The sequence below is a fragment of the Mus musculus genome, chromosome 5 (assembly GCF_000001635.26).
Source record: "Mus musculus strain C57BL/6J chromosome 5, GRCm38.p6 C57BL/6J".
NCBI classification, from domain to species: Eukaryota; Metazoa; Chordata; class Mammalia; order Rodentia; family Muridae; genus Mus; species Mus musculus.
This window is the reverse complement of record NC_000071.6, coordinates 5385666-5401908: the sequence shown is the minus strand read 5'-3', so window position 1 is coordinate 5401908 and position 16243 is coordinate 5385666.

The window sequence follows — 16243 nt, the reverse complement described above, 5'->3', positions numbered from 1 at the left end:
AAGGTCACTGCATTCCTAGTTCTAGCAGGGAACAGAAACTTGGAAGCCTACGGCTCAAAATTAAATTAACCCACAGGTAAAGACAGTGAAATGGTCTTAAGATGATGGAAACTTCCAGGAAGTTATGAAAGGGACTTGAAGCAATAGGGGATATGATATGAACATGAAACAGTTAACTCCTGTAATGAGGCAAGACTTCCAATGGAAGGATGGGGACACCAAACCAGCCACAACACCTTTGCTCCACAATATTTCCTGCCTTTCAGAGGGCAGAAATAAAGAGGAAACAGAAAGTGAGGGGATGGCTAACCAGTGACTGGCCCAACTTGAGTCCCACACCATGAGAAAGAACCCACTCCTGACATTATTAATAATATTCGGCTATATTTTCAGACAGGAGTCTAGCATAAAAATTATCTGAGTGGCTTCACTCAGCAAGTGGTGAGAGTAGATGCAGAGTCTCACAGCCAAACATTAGGAGGAACTCTGGGAAGACAGAGAGAAAGGATCAAAAGAGCCATAAAAGTCAAGGACATCACACGAAAACCTACAGAATCAACTAACCTAGGCACATAGAGGGTCATAGGCTATCCTCTCCATGAGAATATTGATATGAGGTTATGTCATAACATGTATTAACCTTCCACAATTTCCTAAAAATAATTTTGTCATTAATGTAACCTGCTAGCAAATCCAAAAGGTATTATCCACAAGGATGGGGTCATTTTTGATATAAGACCCTGGTCTATTTTCTTTTTTTCCAAGCAATAAAAATATCTTTTCTGTTCATTTTTAGCTAGTGGGTCCTAGGCCCAATAATGGTAATATTCTATAAGCATATATTTGGGAGAGGATTCTTTTTCACTGTGGCCTATCAGGGCACCAAAGCATTATCCAAAATCAATATGACAGAGATTGGAGAAAGAGCTAATACCAATTGAAGAGCCTCCTTGTGCCACAAGTACTATATTTTTAGCTATTTCATGTTCACAGAATCCTGGGACGTAGCTGGTTTTACTCCATGAGAGTTAGAGGGGAGAAAAGTGCATCTCTTGGAAATCAAATGGCCCCGGGCCCCATTATAACATTAACTGCAGTAGCTATCTATTTATGCTTTGCTGTACCTGACTCTATGTAGGCACTTGATTTCCAGTATTAAATTTAACTCTGGGTGGTAAATCATATTATGTCCATAATATAGATGAGCTGAGTTTAGCATCTTGTCTCTGGACACAATGATAACAGCTCAGTTCAGAGTCAGTCCTGGCTGTCATAATCCTGCTGCTCTCTGTCTCCCAAGAGAAATGGCTGCTACACTGTCTTGTTCTGTCTTGAGCTACTCTTGGCCTTTATCAACATTCATTCAATCATCCTTAGTTAGAAGATGGTCTTGCTAAGGGATTCAAAATCAAATGTGAGTAGACAGACCCTCAATCATCATAGAGAATCTCACAACCAGCCCCAGCAGGGGGACCTGCTCACTCCTTTCTCACCTGCCTTTCTAACACAATTTTTTCTTTGTAGTATCGCCACATGTGTTTACATACATGGTCCTATGACGTTTTAAAAAGCACTACATTCCTCCTTGTATTTTAATATTGATACCTCAATATCTTATTTTGTGTTAAGAGAGCTGTATATTTATAAACAAATTTAAATTCTAATACTTATAAAGAATATTTTTAAATGATCGCAGCCTTAGTTGATATTTATAGAGTATAAACTAGATGGTAAAACAGATTAGTTGTCCCATAATATTATTTTTATTATATTTATTAATATTATATATTATACATGTAATATAATATATAATATAATATATATTATAGTAAAATGATTACTACAGTAAAACAGATTGAGATGTATATCAGTTTCTATAATTCCTTTTTATTGGTTGTAATAGTAGTACTTAAAATGTACATTTTTAGCAAATTTTCTGCATATAATCTAGCATTATCAATTATAGTCCTTATGCTATATTTCACACATATTATTATCACACATATGACCATCACACATATGATCCAGCCTTATCAGTTACAGTTCTCATTTTAAGAATATATGTCAGTGTCAGGACTGGTGATGCACACCTTTGATGCCAGCACTTGGGAGGCCAAAGCACATCTGAGTGAGTTCAAGGGCAGCTTTGTCTACTGTGAATTCAATGGAAGCTTTGTCTACTGTGAGTTCAAGGTCAGCTTGCTCTACAATTTGAGTTCAAGGGCAGCTGGGGTGAGACTCCCTTACTACTGCTTTATCTGAAGGGATCGTGTGTTCCCTTCCCCCTTGATATCCCATTCCCATCCTATGTCCTTCTGGACTCTTATACTTCACAGTGTTCCATGCCTCTCTGCAACAATATCATTTTAAACTTCCTATGACAAATTTAAAAATAAAACTTAGAACATATATTCAATGATGATAAATTACTAAACATAAAGTGTAAAATTATATTGGAATTAATTTCTTATGGAGATGTGTATAGTGTTGCCTGCCCCTGTATTCTAGGCAAGTATACCAGGAGCATTCATTCTATCGTTTGGTGGATATGGGGGCTTTGAAACTCTTCAATTAAGTCAGTTGGAATCATGGAGATTTTTGTTTTGGGTTTTAGTTTTGGTTTCTTGAGACAGGCTCTGTCTGTGTAGTCCTGGCCAGTTGGAACTGGCTTATGGAGACCAGGCTGGCCTCAAACTCAGTGATTCTTCTGCCTCTGCCTCCCAAATGCTGGGATTAAAGGGTGTGCCACCATGCAATGCCTCTTCGTTTGTTTTAATGTGGAATAAACAGAACTCAGTTCTTTGAATTCTTCGGTATATTACCCCAATGGGAAATGTTTTTCACATATAAGATAAGCCTGAAATCCCGTTATAAGTGCCTGGACACCAGCATAAAAATGCAGTCAATAACCACTAGAACAATACTAGAGCCCAGAAACCCTACCACAGGAGGCCCTGAGTATTGCAAAATAGCTGAAGCACAAGACAAAGACCTTAAAATAGCCTTTATGAATATGATGGAAGTTCTTAAAGAGGAAAGAATAAATCCCTTTTAAAAATCTATGAAAACACAAACAGTAAAAGGAAATGAATAAGACAGTTCAAGACTTGAGAGTAGAAATAGAATCAATAAAGAAAACCAAACCCGAGGGAAAATTAGAAACAAAATCAAGGAATTAGGAACTTTAACAAGGTCCTCAGAGGCAAGACTCACCAAAAAGTCCAAGAGATGGAAGAGACAATCTCAGGCACTGAAAACACAATAGAAGGAATGGATACCTTGGTCAAAGAAAATGTTAAATCAAAATCAATCAAACAATCAATTTGTTTGTTTTTTAAAAACCCCAAAACAAAACAAACAAATGAAAAGAAAACCCAGAAAAATTGCGACAAAATATTCAGGAAATCTGAGGCACTATGAAAAGGTCAAATCTAAGAATAGCAGAAATAAAAGAAGGAAAAGTAATAGGTTAAAGGCACAGAAAATATTTTTAACAAAATCAGAAGAAAAGAAGATGCCTATAGAAGGAGCACGTAAAACACAGCAGTCAGAACACCACCACCACCACCACCAAACACCACCACCACCAAACACCACCACCACCAAACACCACCACCACCACCAAAAAGAACACAGCAGTCAGAACACCACCACCACCACCACCACCATCCCAAAAAGAACATTAGAAGCTGCAAGGGGCAAGGACCAAGCCACATAAAAGGCAGACCTATTAGAATTACATCTGGCTTCTCAGAAAGGCCCTAAAAGGCTGAAGAGTCTGGACAGATGTTATGCAGAGTAAAAAAGAGCACAGCTGCCAGTTCAGACTTCCATGCCTAGCAAAATTTTCGGTCACAATATATGGTGAACATAAAACATTTCATGATAAAACCAAATTTAAGCAATGTCTATCTAGCACTAGAAAAGGTGTTAGAAGGGACGTTCAAACCAAAAGAGGTTAACCACAAAGAAAGAGAAATACAGACCAATTTCCCTTATGAACACATATGCAAAAATTATCCATGAAATACATGCAAACTGAATCCAAGAATGCATCAAAAAAATCACCCATCACTATCAAGTAGGCTTCATCCTACTTGATGAAGAGATGTAGGGATGGTCCAATACATGTGAATCCATAAATGCAATCTGAAAGGCAAAACCAATATAGTCATGTCATTAGATGCAAAAAAGTTCTTTGACAACCCAACACCCCTTCGTGATAAAAGTACTGAAGTGGTTAGGCATACAAGGACTATACCCCAATATAATAAAGGGAGTTGACAGCAAGCCCATAGCCAACATACTTAAATGGAGAAAACCTCAAAGTAATTCCACTAAAATCAGGACCCAAACTAGGTTGTACTATCTCTAATATAATACTCAACATCTTAGCTAGAGAAAAAAAGATAACTCTCAAAAATCAGTAGTCCTTTGTGTGCAAAATGACAGATTTGTACATAGACAGGTTGAGAAAGAAATCAGGGAAACAATACCTTTCACACTAGCCACAAATGATATAAAATATCTTGGGATAATGCTAACAAAGTAAATAAAAGTCTTGTATGATAAAACTTCAAGTCATTGAAGAAAGAAATGTAAAAATTCAATAGAGCTGTAAATTTGTTGTAATTTTATGTTAACACTTTCCTTCCTCCTTCCTCCCTCCCTCCCTCCCTCCCTCCCTCCCTCCCTCCCACCCTCCCTTCCTTCCTTCCTTCCTTCCTGGCATTCATTTCTTCCTCTTTTCCTTCTCTTTCTCCTTTTTTTTTTTTTTTTTTTTTTAACTAATTATCATGAATAATAGGATTAGTAGCAGTAGTAGTGGTCTATACCAAATACGTTAATATTTTATAGAGAAGGAAGTCTTAATGTGTTCTTAATAAGAATAATTACAAAAGGCAAGGCAGCATACTGTAGAGCATTGAATAGTGGGGGGTGGAGCAAAGGATGGTTATATCAAGTCTAGCCTGAATTATATAAGACCTTTTCTCAAAAGAATGCCACCAAAATAAGGTAGGGAGAGATGGAAACAGGAAACTAGGGGAGTAAGGAATGAATGCATGCACACATAGACACACACACAGACAGACAGACAGACATAAACACACACAAATACACACACATAGATACACACAGACATACACAGAGACACACACATAAGCACACACACAAATGACATACACACATAGACACATATTCACAAACACACACAAAAGCACATACTGACACACCCACAGACACCCCCCACGAACACATACACAAAGACACACACAGACACCCCGCACACACACATCTGGTAGTTGGAAGATAGGAGGTGCTTATTTAATTTGTTTATGAAGAAGATTAATTAGGATGGGTAGACATGACACATAAAGGAGAAGAAGGGGAGGAGGAAGGAGAAGGAAGGAGAAGGAAGAAGGAGGAAGAAGGAGGAAGAAGAGGAGGAGGAGGGGGAGGGGGAAGAAGAAGGAGGAGGAGAAGGAGGAGGAGGCAGAAAGCAACTCAATTCTTGGAAAGAAGGAAGGGCAGGAGACAACTCAAGACACCAAGACAGAAGATGTATATTTAGAATGAAAGCCTGCCATGTGCAGAACAGAAAAGGAAAGAAGGTAGATGCAGAAGTGCAGGTGTTCTAGTTAACAGTAACTGACAACTGGACTCATCTGGAGTCACTGAGCAGCTGTCTTTAGAAGGTTTGTCTGTGGACATGTCTGTGAGAGGTTGTTTTATCTTAGTGATATACCAGCCTACTGTAGGTGGTTTCTTTGGCTGGTGGTCTTCAGGTATATAGGGAAGCTAGCTAACACGAACCTGTAGAAAGTGGAGATCTAGCTACTAAGCACCATTCCTCTACGATTTCTGCACTGAGAGCCTGCTCTGTCTTCCCTTAATGGATACATTGTGACCTACGAGTAGCAAGTTGAAATTAACCCTGATTCCACTGAATTGCTTTTGGTTAGAATGTTTTATCACAGCGACTAAATGAAGCTAGAAGAGAAGGCAGAGTTTGAAGGACAGCCTACATGATGCTTGTATTTCCTCTTTGCTATTAAAGGTCACTCCTGATATCTTGTACAATTACATTCTTTTTTTTTTGGTAGATTATATCATATTTATATAGAAACTTCAACAGAAAGGAATTGCAATAAATAATTCCAGTAATATATACAGGAAGTACATGGCCAAATATAATTTTTATTTTTTTCTACATATCAAAGAAATAAATTTATAAATACAGTAAATGGAGAAATCAAATTCTTTTCACCTTCCTTTTGTTTAAGGATAAGTTGTCCCATTTGACAATTACATTCTTAAAAAGCTCTTATAAGTCATTCAAAATAAGTGAGTTATAACATTGTGAGACTATAAATTCACACCCACAAAACACTGCATTAGAACATGTGTTCAAATCTTAAATTTTAATCAGCTACAATTAAGATTATGTAATTAAAATTACAGATATAATTGCTGACATTTGGAATTTACTTGCTTGAGTAGGCCACATGATTATAATATCATACTAAATATCTGAGATTCAAACTTAAACAGAGAACTTCGTGGAGATAAAAAAAATGTCCAAGGGTAGAGATTGACATCCTTTTAAAAACTACACTTTAATTAATTCTTTGAATTTCACACATGCATACAATATTTGATCATATTCTCCACTAACACTTCCCAGATTCACCTCCAACTCTCTCATCTCACATAGCCATGTGTTCTCTTTCTTTTATATCCCACAGAATCCTATTTGTGCTGTCCCCATATTCTCCTGGGTTGTAGAGACATCCCTAGGAGTTCATCTACATATGTCTGCAGCCTTAGAGAAAATGGAGTTTTCCTTCTCAGAAGCCATCAAATGTCTGTAGCCATTAGCTAGGGACTCCTGCTTGTGCGTACCTCCCTCCTCCTTGCTAGAATGTCCATTGGCTTCCACTTGTGCGGGTTGTGTGCAGGCAACCGTAACTGTTGGAATTTTTATTTTTTTTAAAGATTTATTTATTTATTTATTATATGTAAGTACACTGTAGCTGTCTTGAGGCACTCCAGAAAAGCGTGCCAGATCTTGTTATGGATGGTTGTGAGCCACCATGTGGTTGCCAGGAATTGAACTCAAGACCTTCAGAAGAGCAGTCAGTGGTCTTAACCACTGAGCCATCTCTCCAGCCCCAACTGTTGGAGTTTTTAAGTGCACTGGTTATGTGTCCAGAAGACACAGTTTCAGGCCAGGCCCTCCCTGACCTCTGGCTCTTATACTCCTTTGCAAGCTCAACTTCTGAGATGGTTCCTAGGTCTTGGGAGCTCTCTCTCTCTCTCTCTCTCTCCCTCTCTCTCTCTCTCTCTTTCTCCCTCTCTCTCTCTCTCTGTGTGTGTTTGTGTGTGTGTGTGTGTGTGTGTGTGTGTGTGTGTGTGTGTGTGTGTTATAGATGTAGCATTTATGGTTAAGTGCTCTGTTGAGTGCTTTTTGCATTTGGCTCCTTGTGAGCATCTGCCTTAATTACCAGCCCTACACAGAGACTTCTCTGATATCTATTTTTTTCTTTTTTTATTAGATATTTTCTTCATTTACATTTCAAATGCTATCCCCAAAGCCCCCTCTACCCTCCCCCTGCCCTGCTCCCCAACCCACCCATTCCCCCTTCCTGGCCCTGGCATTCCCCTGTACTGGGGCACATATGATCTTCACAACACCAAGGGCCTCTCCTCCCATTGATGGCCGACTAGGCCATACTCTGCTATATATGCAACTAGAGACACAGCTCTGGGGGTACTGGTTAGTTCATATTGTTGTTCCTCCTATAGGGTTGCAGACCCCTTTAGTTCTTTGGTTACTTTCTCTAGCTCCTTCATTAGGGGCCCTATGTTCCATCCAATAGATGACTATGAGCATCCACTTCTGTATTTGCCCAGCATTGGCATAGCCTCACAAGAGACAGCTATATCAGGGTCCTGTCAGCAAAATCTTTCTGGCATATGCAATAGTGTCTGGGTTTGGTGGTTGTATATGGGATGGATCCCCGGGTGGGGCAGTCTCTGTGTGGTCCTTCTTTCCATCTCAGCTCTGAACTTTGTCTCTGTAACTCCTTCCACAGGTATTTTGTTCCCCATTCTATGAAGAAATGAAGTATCCACACTTTGGTCTTTGTTCTTCTTGAGTTTCATGTGTTTTGCAAATTATATCTTGGATATTCTAAATTTCTGGGCTAACTCTGATATCTATTTTCTTAACCGGGGCCATGATTTAAAACTTATACTGCTAGAGACATAAGGAAGAGCATGGAGGAACCAGATGATATTCAATAACCTCATCACCCCTATAGCAAAAACAACAAAAACCACAACCCAGGCTTTAATATTATCTTTGGCCTATAAGAAACCAGAACTTTTTTTTTTGATGGACTATCATCTCAGTAATGTACATTACTGCATAATATGTTCTTGTGCGACTTTACACATGGTACTCTGTCATTATAGTTTTTGGAGGTTGAAAACAATTCATTAGCCTCAGGAGAAGTTGTCTAGACTGGTGCTGGCCAGTAGAAATAGAGCTAGAACCACATATTTAATTTGAAATTTGCCAGTAGTTACATTACACACACACACACACACACACACACAGAGAGAGAGGTGAAAAATTACTTTCTATATTATACTTAATACCAGTAAAATATTTTCATTTCAAACACATAGCAAATATAAGCAAGTATTTACAAGTCAATCTCATTTTTTATTGAACTGTCTTGGGAACCTAGTGTGCTCTGTACACTTAGAGCACATTTCAGTGTGGATTATTCATCTTTCAAGTGTTTAGAAGCCACATGACAGCATGAAGGAAAAAGGTCGCAGAATGTAAAGTCTGGACTCAACTACAACCCCTAGAGTGTGAGTCATGGTATTACCACGCTGCACACAATCCTTTAAATGACCTCTACCGTGGCTGGAATAATAACTCAAGTCTTAGAGACTGAATGTGGTACAGCCCTGTCTCCCTGTCTGGATTTGCTTGCCTGCAGGTTTGGCTGCCTTTCTGCCTCTGTCCCAGGTCCTCCCCTGAGTCAAGTTCATTCTCCCCTCAGGGTCAAGGCACTTCCTGTCCCTTTAACCTGGATTCCATCTTTTCAAGTCACAAATTTGTTTTTTTTCTGTGATGCTGTCTTAGGATGGCTTGTCTCTCCACCCACTTTTCATCTACCCTGTCTGCCTTCTTACGGTTCACTGCCTCAAACACTGGCACCACACACACATTTTCAAGTTTGCTCCCTGAGAGCTCCTTCCTATGTGAGAATCCTCCGAGGCCGAGAACTTTGCTTTGAATTGCCATCGTTTGGATCAGGCCCCAGTGCACACACAGTAGGGTTGCGGAATGAGTGAGCAAGTTGTGTTATTTGGGGCAAAGCATTTGGAAGCTGGGTGCGAGGTTCAAGCATTTGTCGTCTAGAGCCAGATGGCTGCTGCCCAGGTGTATTCCTATGAGCTGAGCCCCTCTTCACTCCAGTTGCTTATCTAAAAATGTGGCTATTAATAACACCATCCATTTTATGAAAGTGGCATTACTGAGTGGATTAAACAAGATGAAGTATATAATACCTGATTCATGAGAGGTTCTTGAGAAAATGTGTTGTTATTACCTGCGACTACAGTGGCTGCAAATATACTCAGCCACATCAGGCTAAGGTTCCTAAAAGCCTTATCTTTTTGCCTCTCATACCTACCTTGACTTTCTGCTGGGCATCCCATATACCTTCAAGACTCCTTTCCTAGTTCCCATAGTGCAGACTTTCTCTCCCTATCATGCCCCCTTGCAGGCTCTCTTCCTTTCCCCTTTGTGTTCCTTCTAGGGTGGTCTTGGATGTTGAACTCTCTGCAAGCCCTGCCGCCCACCCATTTTTCCATTTTGTCAAAAACAAAATCAAACTTAACATTTGTATGTGTAGAATATAGTGGTATCAAATATCGTAATGTGCAACTATCATCATTATCTACTTTCATAACTCTTCACTCTGTAAAATTCAAAGTCTATATCATTAAATATCTTCTCCAGGGCTCCCTCCTCTTAGGCCCTGGCAGCCATAGTTATACTATTGATCTTGTTTATCTTGATTACTCTAAGTGCATCCTCATATGTGGAATTAAACAGGATTTGTCTTTTCTGACTTATTTATTATACTTAATATAATATCAAGTATGAATCACATTCTAGGACATATCTGCTTTCTTCCTCCATTAGCTGAATAATATTCCATTGTGTATGTGTACCACCCTTTGCAGAAAGTACTTCTGTGATCACAGAGTATATGGATATCTCATTGGGCCTCTGTTTTCAATTCTAGATAATAGATATGTAGACATTAACTTCTATTTACATGACTCCCTGGTCAATCTCACTGGCCTCTAGAACTTCAGTTGCCACTCTTTTCTTTACTAAAAATTAAAATAAAAATATAATTTCCTCAATTCCTTTCCCTCTCTTTGCTCCCTCCCATTTATCGTTCCTTGCTCCCTCTTAAAATCATGACCTCTTTTTCTTTGTTATACCCACCCTCCCTTCCCTTCCTCCTCTCTCTCTCTCTCTCTCTCTCTCTCTCTCTCTCTCTCTCTCTCTCTCTCTCACACACACACACACACACACACACACACACACACACACACAAATACACACACACACATACACACATGTGTGAACCTAAGTATATAAATATAACCTATTCAGTTTAGTTTTCCTTTATGCATATGATTTGGGGGCTCAGCACTTGGCACTGGCAGACCAATTACAGACTTCATCCCTGGGGAAGACGGTTTCTTCCATTCTCAGCATTCCCTAGTTGCCTGCTGTTATGTGTTTATGGATGGACCCCCATGAAATCCTCCCTTCCACATAGCATGCATTAATACTGCACTTCAGGTCTAATTTAGGCAGTCATATTGCTAAGTTAGCATGGGTGAAACTTCTCTACCATTTCTAGAGTGGCATAATATAATCTCACAGCAGATTTCCTGGTCCTCTGCCTCTTAACAATCTTTTGGCCTTTTTCTCCCCCTGGAAGGCTCCCTAAGCCTTAGGTATGGGAGTTGCATTGTAGATATATCCGTGGGAACTAAGCACCATCCAGTCATATGTTTCTGCATTTTGACCAGTTATACTTGTTGAATGATGAGAGCTATGTGTACTGGTGGTTATACAGATAACTACTGAGAATGCATTTAGACATTGTGCTAGTTTAGTGAAGTGGTTGGTAGTAGGTTCTCTTGTAAGAACCATGACTTCACTAGTCCTAAGTGGTTGGCTAGGTTTCCAGTACCAGGTATAATTTCCCTCCTGTTTAATGGGCCTTGAGTTCAATTAGAGAGCTGCTGGTTACTGCCAAGATATGTGTCACTATTGTACATTTAGGGTTATTGTGCCATGCTGGTCATCATTGTAGTTCATAGGCATTATAGTTGGGTAGGACTGTTGGACGTTTTCCTCCCTTTAAAGCTTGCATAGCACCTTCAAGTACCGTGAAAGCCAGTCCTCAAGGAGGAACCTCTCTGGGTCGTGTGTCCAAAGTTCAAGGCGTCTTCAGCAATGGGCTGAATGGACTTACTTTCAGTCTCCAGAACGGAATCCGTTTCAGCAGCAACAGCCTATGTTGTTTGGGGACTATTGCATTCACTTCCCAGGCCAACACCTGGAAAGGTGGTTTCTCATACCTGGTATTGAGAGCTTTGTTAGACAGTCTATGGTGGCCATTTCTCATGCTAATTCCGAACACACATTTTAAGACTTGCTTTCTCTTTGGAGATCCAGATTCATATTTGTGATGGTTTTGGATACCCAACTCTGAAACCATTTTCTCCAGACGATACCCGTTCAGTGTCGTTTCTGGTGTCAAAGAATGGTACTACCTACCTACTCATTGTCCAACGCAGAAAACGCAGTGTAAATCTTGACTTCCTCTCTTCCATCCCAGATCCCAAATAATCACAAATGTCCTTTATGTGGCCCTGCTGCCACACGTGAGTTCCAGCTGGCTATCACTTCATGCCCATATTCCAGGGTCCTGGCAACCAAGTGCATCCGTATATACACTTCAGTATCTACTTTTCCCTCCCTTGAGTTCTTTGTAATATACTAGAGTCATTTTAAGAAAATGCAAATTAGATTGTGTTATCAGACAATAGCAGTGTTGACAAGGAGCTTCCGAGTCCCATCAGCACCACACTAGTTGTGGTTGAACTAAACACACAACACAAACACACAAATAGAAGTTCTCCAACATGTGCCTCTCATACCAACTGTCTCCAACGTCTTATTCTTTAACTCCCCAGAGACAATAATTTCCAACTATCTACCCGATGCCTTTGGCGTATGTCCACATTCCTAACTAACATTCACATTCTTATTTTTTTTAATCAGAGACTCTATTCTAGAATTTAAGATTCAGTTTATTTTCATTACATCATGTGGTACCTATGTACCTACATAATCTCCCATTCCTCCCCCTCCTAACGACTGTCTCTTAATTATATCCCACTCTTGTTTAGATCAGTATGTCCCTGTACATTTTATTACCATTCGAGCCACAGCACATATTATCCTAAGATGACTTCTCTTTTGCCTTTTGTATTTTCTTTTTCTGTCGTTAACCGTCTTTTTTTTTTCCCCTCTCTCCTTATAATTTGTCTTTTATGAGGAAGAGGCTGGCTCCAGATTTGTTTGAATATGGATAGCTTTCACTCCCTGTCCCTCCCACCCCACATATCTGGGCAACTAAGATAAAAGAGCTGTGCAGGCCTTGCTTCTAAGAACCAGTGTGAATTTAAAATTGGATTCTAACCCATGGTGAGAAAATTCTCCACCATCTTGACCTTTTGACCATAGTAAAAACAGACACCTCAGCCCAGAGGTTGACTTCTTGTTAGAACTAGAGAGCAGTCAGTGCTGGGAACCTGTATGGGAAATAAATATATTCGATTTATATTGACTGCTGAATACATTGGGTTATCTAAGTAAAGTCCTGCGTGGGTAATTATGCCCACCATCCAAACAGCTTTCCGGTCCTTACTAATGTCTCCAGACTGCCCTCACTCCAGCTTTGCAAATCTCCTTAGACATGTTTTAAACACTCCTCGCTCTATCACTACTATATTTTCTTGGTAAACGTTTTTTCTAAGGTTATCTACACTGCTCTGCTCCTTGCCCTTCAGTGCTATGGACCTGGGTTCTCGTTTCTGTCTCTGCCTTTCTGGGATATCAAAACCCCGTTTTGGGATTCTATTTTCTCTTGGTTGAGCAAATCTGTTAACAGCTTCATCAGGCATGGACCTGGGAGGTGACTTTGGTTACCTTTAGTGTATGGAAACAGCTTTCTTCTTCTTCTTCCTTTTTCTTTTTCCTGATGGGCTTCTGGATTAACAATCTTCCCCTTGTAGTCCTGTCTGAGTTTCGTGCTGCTGCAGCTGAGACGTCTCAGCCACTCTGTACCCAGTTCTACTTCGAATCTTGTGTTTTGAAAGCTTTGGAGTCTCCTTTGTCCGAGTGGTGCTGTGGTTTCATAATGATGTGTCTCGGTGTAGGACTATTTTCATGCATTGTCTTAGAACTCAATAGGCCCTTGCACTTTGTAAAGTTCTATCCTGTCATTCCAGGAAATTTTCTTGAGTTTTTTCTTTGATAATTTCCTCCTTCTGCTTTCCTTTGTTTTCTTTCTGGGACTCCCATTATTCAGAGTCTGAGCTTCTTGGACTAGACTGCGCTTCTCTTGTGGTTTATTCTCTTCAGGGTTCCAATGCCTCAGTCTTGTTTTGTTTTGTGGAAACTTTTTCGCATTATTTATATTTTAAATTTTTAACTGAATTTTTTTAACTGATAAGATTAATATACAGGAGTTTGCTTTTACTCTGTGGTCATCAAAATTTATTGCAAAACTTAAAAAGACGTAGTGTTCATGTCTTGTTTAGTGGCTATAATATATTTCAGCAGCTTTAAATCTCTGAAGATAGCAATAATAGTATTGTTTTCTTCTTCCTGCATAATCTTCACTGTTTCCTGGTCAATTTTCTATAGTTCCTTTGTTTTTTTTTTTCATTTTAAAAACTTATTTATTTATTTTTATTGGTTGTTTTATTTACTTACATTTCAAATGTTATCACCCTTCCAGGTTTCCCCTCCACAAACCCCCTATCCCATGCTCATCTCCCTGCCTCTATGAGGGAGCTCCCCCTTCCACCCATCCACTCCGGCCTCACCACCCTAGCATTCCTCTACTGGGGTATTGAGTCTCCACAGGACAAAGGGCCTCTCTTCCCATTCCCTGGGAGCTCTAGTTGGTTGATGTTGTTGTTCCTCCTATGATGTTGCAAATCCCTTCAGCTCCTTCAGTCCTTCCCCCAACACCTCCACTGGGGTCCCCGTGCTCAGTCTGATGGTTGGCTGTGAGCATCCACATCTGTATTGGTCAGGCTCTGGCAGAGTCTCTCAGAGGACAGCCATACCAGGATCCTGTCAGCAAGCAGTTCTTGGTATCAGCAATAGTGTCTGGTTTTGGTGTCTGCAGATGGGATGGATCCCTAGGTGGGGCAGTCTGTGGATGGCCTGTCCTTCAGTATCTATTACACTCTTTGTCCCAGCATTACCTTTAGACAGGAACAATTCTGTGTTAATATTTTTGAGATGAGTGGGTGGCCCCATCTCTCAACTGGGGGCTCTACCTAACTACCAGATATGGTTTCTACAGGTTCTATCTTCCCTTTGTTGGGTATTTAGGCTAATGTCATCCTCATTGGGTCCTGTGAACCTCTTGGGTGCCTAGCATCTGGGACTTTCTAGTGGCTACCCCTTGTTCCCCATCCCCACTGCTACACACCTCCACTCAACTTCCTGACCCTCTGTACTTCTCCCGTCTCCTCCCACACCTGATCATTTCCCCCTTTCCCTTCTCTCCCTAGTTTGTTTGTTTTGACCTCCATATTTCTTACTAGGATACTCTACCCTACCCAACATCTTAAGATCCATGAATGACTGCCGTCATCCAGGAGGGAGACAACAAAATGGTACAAGGATGTCTGACTGATGTATTTGGCTCTGCCATGGGATACATTGTGGAACCACCTATTGACCAGGCCCATGGGAGTGAGCAAAAAAGACAGGCAGGGTCCTCAATCATCACTTACAGCTCTCAATAGGCTCTGCCTCAGCCTTGTCAATGGCTCTCAACGTCTCTGCTCCTCTGAGACTGACAATTCAGTTACTATACAGCTGTTATTCTGTCTTTTAGCTTCCAAAATCATGCTGTTGACTTACCTTTTGTGCACGTGCTTTTAGCCCTGGGGAGGCAAAATCAGGGGGATTTACCATAAATTCAAGGCCAGCCTGGTCTACAGAGTAAGCCCCATACAACCTCTGGAGGCTACACAACAATATCTTGCCTTTTAAAACAAAATAAAACCATCTAGTCATATATAGTTTTAATGAGTTTGCAAGAAGAATGTATGCAGTCTGATATTTCTATAAGTTTTGATATTTCTATGAGTTATGATATTTTAATGAGTTTTCAAGAGGAACACATGCAGTCTGATATCTCTACTAAGAACTAAAGAATATACAGTCTTAACTACATGACTAGCACGTGTTTTCCACTTGGGGAGATGCTGCAGAAGGTTCCGTGAAAGCATTCTGCACCAGGCACTAAATATGTCTGCACTTTGGTGTTGGTTTGGGTTTCCTGTTCTTCAGGACTGTGAGAAACAGATTCACACTATGTGTAACTGTCATACTTTATCATAGTTTTAATGTAGCTAAAACTGATTGAAACTTAATACATGCTCTACCTAATGTCTCCACTTCCAGTGACTTTTGTCTCCATTGAAACAATGGTTACCTCTAGGTTTGCATAATGATTTTTGTAATGCTCTAACTCTTCTATTATTAATATCTGACTAGTTTTAAGGGATCAGCTTGATCTCTACGGGTCTTAATTTTCTTACCTGCAGAACTGAAGACTAAAATATACCTCATAGAGTGTTTGTGAGGTTAGTGCCTAACATGTAGTGATGACTTACTTACCTGATAACTTAAAAAATGATCATTTCATTTATAAACACCAATCTGAGTAGAGGAGCCTCTTTCCAAAGTCAGTTGTATGTCTTTCAATATCACATTCATTTCCCACATGTGGGAAGAGCAACATACAGTGTTGGAACTCAGAAATTTTGATGCATTAAACTTCTTAAGTTTGACGAGTTCCTTGTATTCTCCTGT